This window comes from Aedes aegypti, chromosome 3 (genome assembly GCF_002204515.2).
Source record: "Aedes aegypti strain LVP_AGWG chromosome 3, AaegL5.0 Primary Assembly, whole genome shotgun sequence".
In the NCBI taxonomy this organism is placed as follows: Eukaryota; Metazoa; Arthropoda; class Insecta; order Diptera; family Culicidae; genus Aedes; species Aedes aegypti.
In genome coordinates, this window is record NC_035109.1 from 317,215,263 (window position 1) to 317,227,954 (window position 12,692).

Below are 12,692 nucleotides of genomic sequence, written 5' to 3' on the forward strand. Positions count from 1 at the left end.
AACAGCAGATTTCGTTCGAAATTCAATTAGCTTTTTTTTTTTATTGATAATTAAATTTAAATATAAGGCGATACATATTTTTTATCGAATTCCAAACTTGGGTAATTCCTGAAAAGGAATTAATTTTTCAAGATGCGTTATTCCTAGCAAACATTAAGCCCTGTAACAGCTTATTTTTTTTTTCTAATACTGCATCATGATTGAATAATGTTTTTTTAACAATGTTTACAGATTTGTTCAAATGTTACATTTTAGATGTAATCCACCAATTTCTCTACCATGGCGACACTTTACGTCCTCCTCGACCAAAACGGCTTCCATGAAGTCGTAATTATTCCTCGGAGGCAGCCCACTTTCCGAAAAGCGCTCTCGAAATCCTTGGAGAAAACCTCCAAATCTGTCAACACTTTGGCTCCACTTGTTTTGCACCTGACTGGGCGAACAATGCGCCAAACACTCTTCTTGCCTGAGGGCTTTTGCAGAACGGGGAGGGTGCAAGAAGCGCAACAAGGGCCTGCCCCGACTTCGACAAGATGATCCTCTTAATCCACCATCGGACAAAATCCCGGGCAAACCTGCGATGGAACCAAAGGCCACATAGGAGTAACTGGGCCAAATTTCTGGCCATAAGTCGAACGTTCGGGGTGGCCGTCCGCGTAGTCGAGTGGTTAGAGTCCGCGGCTACAAAGCAAAGCCATGCTGAATGTGTCTGAGTTCGATTCCTGGTCGGTCCAGGATCTTTTCGTAATGGAAATTTCCCTGACTTCTCTGCGCATTGGGTGTCATTGTACTTGTCACATGATTTGAATCTTTGGCATAGGAAGCTCTCAGTTAATAACTGTGAAAGTGCTCATTGAACACTAAACTGAGAAGCAGGCTTTGTCCCAGTAAGGATGTTATGCCAAATAGAAGAAGTAGAACCATGAGCATTGCATTACAAATTGCATAACCATTTTTTTAAGTGATGTTTTGGAAATTTATCATTGCTTTAAACTTGCTATCTGTATAGCAGTGATAGATTTTCATGAAGATTTCTTTGAATTGGAACAAAAATAAACTAGTTCTTTATTTTTGATGATTGTTAATAATTGAATGCTGGATTTTTGAGCCTTTATGACTTACAATGAAATATGGTGATGATTACACTATTAATTTGGCTTCATTATTACACTTTTTTTTATGATGTCGATTCTTATTTCAAAATGCTCAAAACAATATAATATATGTTTCTGAACTTCTAAATGCTTAAAAGGCTTTTTGAAGACTTTACACATTTAGGCCACGAAATTAGTACTTTTACTCCTACGTCCGACCCAAGGGTGGAACGGGAAAGTGCACCACCACCATCTCAGAGTGGATCCATATTTTATTTTTAGAACGACCCGTTCTTATTCCTGTATGGAAGATGGAAATTTTCACCTTCATCGCTCCTTTCTAAATCGGATCCCCATCTCCCAAGGCTGCTTGGTTGGTTGCCGCCTTTTCCATTGTGTTGTTGGAAATAAACAATTACAAACGTGACTTGACACGACTTTGGAGCTGTTGCTGCCGGAAGTGAAGAATGTGTGTGACGTAGCTGTTTGGAGTTGGTAACGAACGGCAATGCCACACACTCACACACATGGTATGGTTCTGATGGGGTAACGAAGGGATGCGGAAACGATTTGGGTGTTAAGTATGCTTACAGTGGGTATTAAATTAGAGAATAGTGATCAAAATTTAAACGTAATGTATCTTATGGTGTAGTTCTACCGCCGTTTTCAGATTGATCCTTAGCCTGTTCAAAATATGGGGAGATCCCCCCAGTACCGGACATCTAAGCCGCTAAATTCATAATAAATAAAATTGATGGTTTTATGCGGTCTCGATGCCCATTTATGACAAATATCATCATTTTTGTAGCGTTTAAAATACAAATATGAATTTTGACATCACATTTTGATTATGTTTTCTAGTCAGTGCTGGGAATGGTAATACAGTAATGACCCGATTTTGTCAGCCTCCGATTTAGTCTACCCCCGATTTTATCTACCCCCGATTTTAGCACCCTTTTTGACCCGAATTTGTCAGCATAAAATTTATATATTTTTTTTTCAATTAGACTCAACACATCGATACTGGCAATATAGGGTACATAAAATCAATTATGAGCTTGGCCACGTCTATACAATCATCTAAACATCGAATTTTCGAAATTTGAAATTCTTAATAATTATCCAAGAAACTTATCAATGTTACCTTGGATTACGGTACACAGAAAATGGAAGTAAAAAATAATGTTTATTTCAACAAAATCATAAAACTAAGTCCTTAAGTTAAAATAAAACTTGAAACCAGTCGAAAAATTTTATCCCGATTTTAGCTCTTTCCCGATTTTGTCAACCCTAAATGCAGCATGGGGCTGACAAAATCGGGACATTACTGTACTGCCGTTCTACGCCTACTTGTCTCATGTTCTATGTAAACCTTATGGACCGCGGGACAAATATGCGTAGAACAGCAGTGTAGTAGTAGGCTTAAATTTTATGAAAATCACGGGGCTCTTCTCAGTACAGTAGTTCAAAAACGTAAATCTAACCAAGTAGCCTATTTTGGGTGCATGAATTTTCTAAATCATTAGTGTAAATGAATCAATGGCTGTTTTGCTATTTTCAAGGCTTTTTGCCTACAGCAGCGATGGGCGTGAGTTTCACTGCCTTCGCTGACTGTGATTTGCTTTGCTTGGCTACTGTAGAGTGCATTCACTGAAAACATCTCTTCGTATTTTATCCATGGATTTCGTAAAACAAGATTTCGTACATATAACGCGCATTGTACGAATTATTTGTACTCGACAGAATTTCGCAATTCAGTGACTTTACGAAATAATCGTAAGATGTACTATATACAATTCGTAGATGTGCGTTATCGTGTTGTTCGTATTACGAATTGTTTAGTATTACGAAACTGATCGTTTAATCTACGAAATCATTCGTAGTTTTCTGCAACGAAAGATTTCGTAGACATATTTCGTAAAATACAACATGACACGAACGCAGCCGAGGGAGGTAAGAAGAAGCGCGTATAAATTTTTGTTCTGAATACGAAACAAATGAATTTCGATTACGAAATGTTTAGTACATTATAACAATCATTGTTTGTTTTGATTTCGAGCTTGAATCATATTACGAAGCTGGTTGCATACATTTTACGAAACTGTTTCGTTGCAGAAAACAATGAATAATTTCGTAGTTCAAACGAACGATTTCGTAATATAAAACAATATATATTTTCAGTGTTTCAAGATTTTTCCCAACCCTGATTCTAGTACCAAATTGTCCAATCTGAAAAGGTGGCACCCAATACAGGACACGATCTGGAAATGCCTCGAATTCTACAAAATTTGTACATCATTGAATGTTTTTACTCTAGGAATGGTATATTTTATTGCTAATTCAATGCATTAGCAACATTCACAAGAGTGATTCGAGTTTGACCTAGTCTGCAAGTTGTCCATCGAAAAACCTCTTTCATATATTATGAAAAACAACACATTTCACGTTTTGTTTCTGAATTTTCATACTTGTCATGTTATTCTTATTGCATCTTTGATACCAGATCGATAATATCCATGAAAAATGAATGTATTTTGAGACACTGGTACAAAAATTACAAAGAATTCATATAACAAATCCAAAAGATATCATACAAAAAGACCAAAATATTAGTTTGACCATATTTATATGGTACAAAACACATTCTTTATACTTGCGAGAACCAAATTATTTTTCCATATTTAAAATCATTATTAATTAGGTTAAAATTTAAGGCGATACGTCAACTTTTTATCGGTTTTCAAGCATTTCTACTTTTTCAAATATATGTGAATATTCCAAGGATGTGTTGCTTTACGCAACCATTACTCTCTATACTAGCTTCCTTTTCTTCAAATACACCATCTTGATTGGACTATGATTTCTAAATTTTTCGACGGTGTCCGATATCGGGTGGTATCCGGTCCTGGGGGATCTCCTCCTACGTGATTTACCATACAATCTGTCAAATTAAACAAGATCCATTTATTTTATCATTTTCCAGCAGAGAGAAAGAGAACTATTTCCACATGACATCGGTTTATGGATAATAGTTCGAAAGTGATTTGCTTGGTGAGAAATTTTTCCTTTGAAAAAAAGATTTTCGAATTTATGTCCCTTCTTTTTTTGTGCTTCAACCTTTTGTCTTTCGACATTTTGTCTTCCGACTTTTTGTCATAGATTCGACGAATTCCATGTCAAATCGGTCAGTCACAGAACTCGACCATCTTCGATTTCGATTTCGAAATCCGCAACTGTTGATTTTAGAAAAAAAAATCAAGAGTAAAGACCATATTTCTTTCCACTTACTTATTTTCCTTGACGAAGAATCGCGAATAACAAATGAAAATAGCCTTTTTGGATATTTAAATAATCTGTTTTGCATTGAACTTGATATAATTCGAAAACGGCCACTTATCCATATAGTCATCATGGTTCGGAATAATTTCAAGATTCTTATTGTATCATCAGAACGCATTTATTTTAACAAAACATAAAAATTTTGAAAATCGGCCAAAAAATGTTCTTAGAAAAACTTTTTATTAAAAATTTTTCCATCATAAAACTTTGTCCCAAACATCTGTTTACTATTAAGATTCTACGGTGAAAATTGAAAAAAATAATAAATGGGTTTTTGTTTAATTGAAATTTAAGTTTTATTTTTGATTTTTTTTTATGAAAATACATAAAATATGTTTATTTTTTTCGTATAGTTCAAACGGTTCATTACAGCTTTTTCATAGAATATTTTTATCTAAAATTAACAGTTTCGGAGCTAAGCTTAATTTTTCAAATAAGTTACATGCAAAAATTCATAAGCCATTTTCAAAAGTTATTCTTGAGTCAAAATTATCAATTTTTCTATGGAAAACACTCATTCTACCAAACCAAAAACATGTGCAAAATTTAATCCAAATCGAAGACTATCGAGCACGATTTTTATTTTTTTCGACTCATTCTGGATGGAATTCGTCATTCTTGAAATCGGCTATCACACAAATTTTCAGAGATGTAGCTAGCGTTTTCGGGACTCGGGTGCGGTTTTAAATTCTGGAACTCTCAAAACAGGGTATGAGTTGTCCCAATGTCATTTTAAAGTTTTATTTGTGATCAAAAGGTATAGTAAAGGTAGAATACACTTAGATGTGGGAGTTTGTAATCAATATCTTCTTCTTGTTCTTCTTCTTAGCATTAACGTCCTCACTGGGACAGAGCCTGCTTCTCAGCTTAGTGTTCTTATGAGCACTTCCACAGTTATTAACTGAGAGCTTTCTTTGCCAAAGTTGCCATTTTCGCATTCATATATCGTGTGGCAGGTACGATGATACTCTATGCCCAGGGAAGTCAAGGAAATTTCCATTACAAAAAGATCCTGGACCGACCGGGATTTGAACCCAGACACCTTCAGCATGGCTTTGCTTTATAGCCGCGGACTCTAACCACTCGGCTAAGGATGGTCCCCTTGTAATCAATATATTCCTCCTGATAGTTTCTAAACGGAATGCAAGAAGCGCTAAACTTGCAATTTTGGGAACATTGGTTGGCAAAGGATACTCTTAAGGTGAAGATGAATCGAAGCCAAACTTAAAATTTTCAAGAGCACGAATTAAGAGAACCAAACATTGGTTAAAGATGAAAACAAAATCGATTGGTCACCACCAGCTAGTGACCAATCGATTAAGTTTTCAGCTTAAACGGATGTTTGGTTCTCCAGATTTGTGATTTTGAAAATTTGAAGTTTGGCTTCGATTCATCTTCACCTTAATTCATAACTGTAGAATTGCTAATAACAACATTAAGCTGAGCAGTAGGCTCGGATCCATGTTAAGCTATGTAATGCGAGTAAAAAAGAAGTAATTCTTAATGGAATATCTGCAAGGATATCTCCAAACAAATCCGCTTGATTATTTTGAGAAACCAATAAAAAAGTTCCTCTAGAAGTTCCTCGGGAATTCCATTATGAATTTCTTCAATTATTTATGGAAAAACTACACTGATCACACTATTTTGGGTCACCTAGTCACATCAGTTCTGCATACAACTCAAATAGAAATGATCCATAATAGTGGGTGACCCGTAATAGTGTAACCACTGTACTACAAAAATGTTTTCAAGGATAGGTTCCTCGATTCGGGATGAATTACTTTAAGATTTTGATTTGTAAGCCTTCAATCTAGGACTCCAGCAACTCTTCCAAGAATAGTGTTCATAAAAAAAGAATCATTATGGATTCTTCCAAGATTGTTCAACTGTACAAGTATTCATTCACAACATTGTCTTTATATCCCGTAAGGAATCAACGAGGAATCCAAGAACTTTTTATTCACAAGTTTTACCAGTTAGTTTTCAATGGATATTTGTGATAATTCATCAACGAGCATTCGAGACTTCTTTTCGTTATCTCTTTCATGAAACTTCTTGAAGTAAAAATGCTCTCCCAGAATTGTTTCCACGATTTTTGCAACAGAAATCTATAATCTTCCAAATGCTTTAAAACATAGATTCTCATATTTTTGTGGATTCTCCACACAACTCGACATTCGTTATATTTTTCACAACCCATAATATAATCATAATAGTATGAATAAATGAAATTTTCACAAATGCTCGTGTTGAAAAAGGCGCATTTCCCAAATTACATTGGAAAGACAGCAGAAAGAAGTCCTGAATCTAACTTCAATCATATGAAGGCCAACAAAGATTTTTTCAATATTTACAAAATTGTTCTAGAAATCTCAACAATTGCATATTCAATAGTAAATCAATAGTTCAGGAATGGAAATAATCGTAATGATTGAATAAATCTACTTCGTAATAATGCAATATATTGGTCGATATTCCTCTAAATCTGTTTGACCTGCATTCGTTGAAAATCAATGCAGCATTAGAAGCGAAGAAGATGAAGAGCACACAAAAATTTCAATTAACATATCTTTAGAAAAAGATCAAATTTCTGTAGAGCTTTAGCGATCATCGCAGCTTGGATATACTCGGATGAGTTTGAAAACTTTTTCCATGAACAGCAGGCATTGCAGAATTCGTGCTCATTTGGTTTCTAATTTTCCCATCTGTATCGGTTCGTGATCGGCAATGTTTCACAAGTTGTAACAGGTCTGATCAATACCGGCAGCGAACGAGAGCCCAAAAGAGAGAGTGATTATAAAACCGATGTCTCTCGATTATTTACCTTTGGGGGTATGCCTTTTTTATCTGGCATGATAAACAATCCCCGAACATCTAAAAACAATAATACACCCCAGGTTTGGAGCTTGTATATATGGGTTTTATCATGTACTGTTATTCCCCCGAATCAATCAGAGCTATAACAGAAGATGAGAACCAAGCTCTCAGGTTGTGTTACTGATCATGATTATTACAGAGAACGATAAGTGAAAAATACTCTCAATTTTCTCAGGAATCAATTGAACAGTTACTGCTCCAATGGTAGTGGTAACGATTAGGTGAGCGACATCTAAAGAAAAATCATGACAAAAAACTGAAAGCCTCTGCTTCCGTTATTGACACGTGAGTACTGGTATCTACAGTTTCAGGCAAAATATTTCGTTTGAGACGCATAAATAGAGATATTGGAACAGTTTTGTAAATTAAACCACACAAAAGTGTCCATAATACGCATTTCCAGGTGGGTCCGTAATAGGCACGTCGGCAGAGAGCCGAGTTACATGGGAATCAAATTGAGGGTCCATAATAGGAAACGTCAAATTTGTAAACATTCCTATTATGGACCCCGGGAGGGTCCATAACAGGCATTGGGACAACAGTTTTCCAAATGCATATTTCGCTGGAAAAATCGAATGATTTCATATGATTCAAAGGCGTAATATGAAGTAAAAACATTGAACTTTTTGTTAGACTTCACAAAACGTATATTCGTCTGAGATATCATCGCGGAAAAGCGTCGAGAATGAATTTCAGCTACTTAGGGGTCCATTACAAGCATTGAAACCCTACATGTTTGTTTCATTATTGTAATGTATTTAATGAAAATCAATTACGTACACTGAAAGATAGTATAGCTTTTGTTGAATTTAAGTTGACACTATCTTTATTCCTAATGACTCGTGACTCACTGACATAGGCTCTCGACGTCCCAAAGAGAATAAAACATACTGAAAAAACTTAATTTTAAGAGTGCTTAGTGATGCCCGAGCAGGACGGTTTGTTTTGCTTCGCCGGAGAAGTTTTTTTCACTTGTTGATTGTCACCTTCACTTGTTCTGTTGTGTTTAAAAATTCCACGCTAAAATAAATCATTTAGGACAAGAAAAAGTTTCTGTTGCAAAAACCTATAAAGTGACCATCTTGCGATGCATTGGCAATTGGTAGTAAACATTATTACCTATCTTTGGACTGCATTTCATTAAAAGAAGAAATGGCTATTTTTTCAAATAATTTTATCCTACTTTGAAAATATTTTATTTTAAAGTGTATGCCATAAATGAGATAATTTTTATATAAAATTCTCGATAATTTGAAGAAAACTGACTAGACAAAATTCACTCGCATATTGAGCTTCATTGATTTCTGAGATAAAATATCTTAGAACAAAATCTCATCAATATGAGAAATATCTATTTTTTTAAACCGACTTCAATTTCATTTTATTTTTTTTTTTCTCAGTGTAGGCAACAGGTTAGATATTTCAGCATTTTCATTCAAAAATTTAGACAATGTACAATGTAGTCATCCATGCAGCCCTTTTTCGTAGTAGTTCCCATTTTTTCGAATAACGTCGTGCGGGATGACATTGGGCCATAAGGCTGACTTTGAGCCAAGATTTTTACAGCAAACTAAAAACAGAATAATGAAAACAATGTGGCAAGCTTCAACAATACGTTATAAATAGCCGCTGGATAGACATGGATTAGTTTTTTGGCTCCCGTACTAGCCATGAATTGCATCGAAAAGGGCGGTCAAAGTCACCCCCTAGGCCCAATGCCCGCTCGGCGGTACATTATTTTGTAAAAAAAAAATCGGGTAAAAAAGTTTGGCCCTTTCCATATGATAGTCTAGATAAGGTTTTGAAAAACTAAGTATGCAAAGTGGCTTATGTTGTCGAAGTCTACACGTTTCAATGCCTACATCTGTTCGAGTTGGTGCGAAATAGCGCGAATACTGAAGTTTTAACAACAGTACTTTAGAATGAATTATTCTACATTATTTTTTCTAGAGCAGCGGCTCCCAACCTATTTAAAGCTACGGCCCCCTTAGAAGTTTTACAAACATTCTTCGGATTCCTAAGAGTCGATGATTTGGAAACTAAAATATATGATAAATTTCCAAATATTTCCTTATGAAACAATGGATATTTTCGGCAAATACAACTACAAGTTTCGTCTAAAATCCATCAGAGCTAATGCAAGAATTCTTTCAAAGTTATCTGGAGCTCACTAAGCCCACTAAGAACTTTTCAGAAAACTATCGATCATCTTCCCAAAAGTTCGTTAGATAACTTTAAGAAAAATCTGACTTAAATCAAAATTCAAAACCAGACAATTGAGATGGTCTAAATTTTGTCAAAAATATGCTCGAAAGCACACTGACGATTTCTTCAAGGATCATTTTTGAAGATTTTCACGAGGTTTCCCAGTGAACCACGTATCGTATAAGAATGTGTGCCAAAAATCTCATATTCATACGTCAAAAATCAGAATCGCACAATATTCCAAATCAAAACGAATAAATGGTAACACAAATTGTATATAATTCTCCACTACGATTCATTGTCGACAAACTTTGTAGACAACAAACCATGCCGTAAATAGTATAATCTAGAATCGCGTCACGTTGTATAAACTGACAGATCATATATCAATGCAGACTAGCATCAAATGAAATCGCAATAACTTAGCGAAATTTACCACCCGAGGTTGGTATCTTCTGGCGGTGGGCTTCAAAGAACAACAAAGCGTGTGTGTTGTAGAGCAAACTTCCTTTCATATTGGCAAATAATCAATCTACATTCATGAAGCGGTCTGTGGTGTAGTGGTATGGTACTGCGTTAGGGATCCAAAGGTCTAGTGTTCGAGTCTCGCTGGAAACTTTTTTTTTATTATTTTTATCGGAATTTTGTGGAATCGTATTGCTGACCATGGAAAGTCTGAAAAAGTCGTGGGAAGTGCGTATATGGCCTCCACTTTGGTGTGTATATAGCGTTTTCATGCATTTTATACGAGTGATTTGATTCATATATAATGATGCATAGCAAATACTATACCAGCCAAAATGTTGACTGGGTTAAACGATTTATTCAGATAAACCTAAGAGTTCCACCAGATCTCTAGTAACATTGCTAGCTGAATAAAGTACTGACAGTTAAAAGATTTCGCAAAAAATGCTCAAAGATAGGGTGCAGAGCTACTTGGACACTTCCATGATTCACTTTGGCATGGGTGCTTTTTTCTCGGCCGAATTGTCTGAAACTTCGTAATAAGAAGCACTTCAGTACGACGCATATTATGGCCAAATATGAGCACAGTAGCTTTCAAAAAATCCCACATTGCCGAAGTGAATCAAAAGTGCCAAGAATAGGTACCTGTTTAAAATATGTCTTCAAGTTTGCGCTGAAAAAAACATTCATATCTGGTGAGTTAAAATTAGGCTTGTAATCTCTTACTGACAAAGTAGCATTACACGCATTTTATTTGTAACTGTGTAGATAAAAAAAACATTTGATCAAATATTTGAAATATTTTACATCTGAACCCCACAACAATGGTCCCTTGTCAAACAAACGAGGTGAAGGATTTTTCACATTTATCTATTCCTTTTTTACAATAGCTAAGCAGACCCCCTGAGAAGTCGTCACGGCCCCCTATGGATCCTCGGACCACCGTTTAGGAAACTCTGTTCTAAAGATACCTGAAAAAGCTCCTCCAGGTTATTTATCTAAAAAAAATCAAAGTGTTTCTTGAAGGATTCCCATAATAGAAATCTTATAAAACCCTGCCAGTGATTCTATCTAGAATTTCGTTATAGATTCGTTTAAGAGTATTTTATTGCACATCTTTGGAGATAATACCTGGAATTTCTCCGGAGGTTGCTCTATTAAGACCAGCGAATCAAATTGTCATCAAAACAGATGAAAAACTAACAACAAAGCAAGCTCGCTCACAACCGTTTGTCTCAACTGTTGCGGATAAGGATACAATCAAACGCAAAATTGTCATGACAATCTCAGAGCACAACATTGTTGCAACCTTTTCAACTCGCGATTAATCAGTTATTTCAAACACATACCCAAATTTGTTTTATGGATGCTGTTCGATAATGTGTCAATGTTTACCAACACGGTTAAAGTTTTCGAAAATTGCAATGCGAAGCGCACGTGGTGATCGATCCTTGTCATATTTTGTTCAAGTGATGATAAACTGATGTTTCGGAACGAAATTGTTGCAACAAAAATAGGAGATGACAATGTCTTTGTTGCTGCGTGTTGGATGACAATTGATTCACTGATTAAGACAATTCAAATGACTAACAAGTTTTAAAACCCTATATCCTTTATCTTCCTTGCAATCTATATGATGGAAACAGAGTTGTATTAAATTTTCAGCCATTATATCGGTGATTGGAAGGTGGCTCAAAAACAGTGTAGGCTTATATGGAAAGTACTATAGAGAAAGTTAGAAAACATTTTTCAATTACGCTAATATCTTTGTACCAGCTCATACTTATCATCTCTCATCAATTAAATGAAAGAAGTCCTAATTTAGTTTTAAATCATTGAGAAGACAGTTGCTATAAAAAGAAAACCTTACAGATAGAAAGGATATCCACAAATTGTTGATCATGTTTTCAGTTCCTTATGGGGCAACACCCAGTAAGCTTCTACTTAATCCTCATCAAGAATTATCGTAAAATGAAATTGATTAATCAGCAACTTTCTTTACAAAAAAGTTGAGTGAGTTTTGAGAATCATCTTGGATATGATAGTTGTACCGGTGCTGGAAATAGTATTTTAGGTGTTTATAAAAAATCCTTACAATCCTTCAACTTCTCTGGTCACCTTAGAATCTTCAACAAAACGGCTTTTTTGAAATTATTGTTATTGAAAAATATCAAAAATAATCTTATTAAGTTTTACCAAATTAATTTGATAATGTTAACCATAGTGTTCATTGCTCGGAAGAGTCAACACCACCATCAGCCAGCATCCAGGATGACGGAAAGCGGGACGGATGTAAATTACTTTTCCATCTTGATGCTCGTTGCTTCTTTTGGGAAAACTGCGAAACGTCTTCGTCTGCTCATGCTGATGCTGGCTGGCTGGCACTGATGATGACGGTAATGGCAAATGGGACTGCTTGACGGGTGCGGTAGGTAATATGTGAAAGTTTCAGACTTCTGCCGGCAGGTGTGAGTCAAGTGCCTTCCCACACTGACTGTTGTAGAAGTTGGTGTCGCCTTCGTCACCGTGTGTTGGCTGTCGGAAGGTGGGAGAAAGTATTTTTCTTCTTCGTCTGGTGGGTTAACCCTCTAATAGCCAGTTTTTTTAATTTCGATCTGCATATCAATTTTCGCTGTCTGAGGCACTGTCTTTCTACTGAGGTCTTTCTACTTAATTAAAAATAATAGTAGAAAACACTTGTTCGGAAAG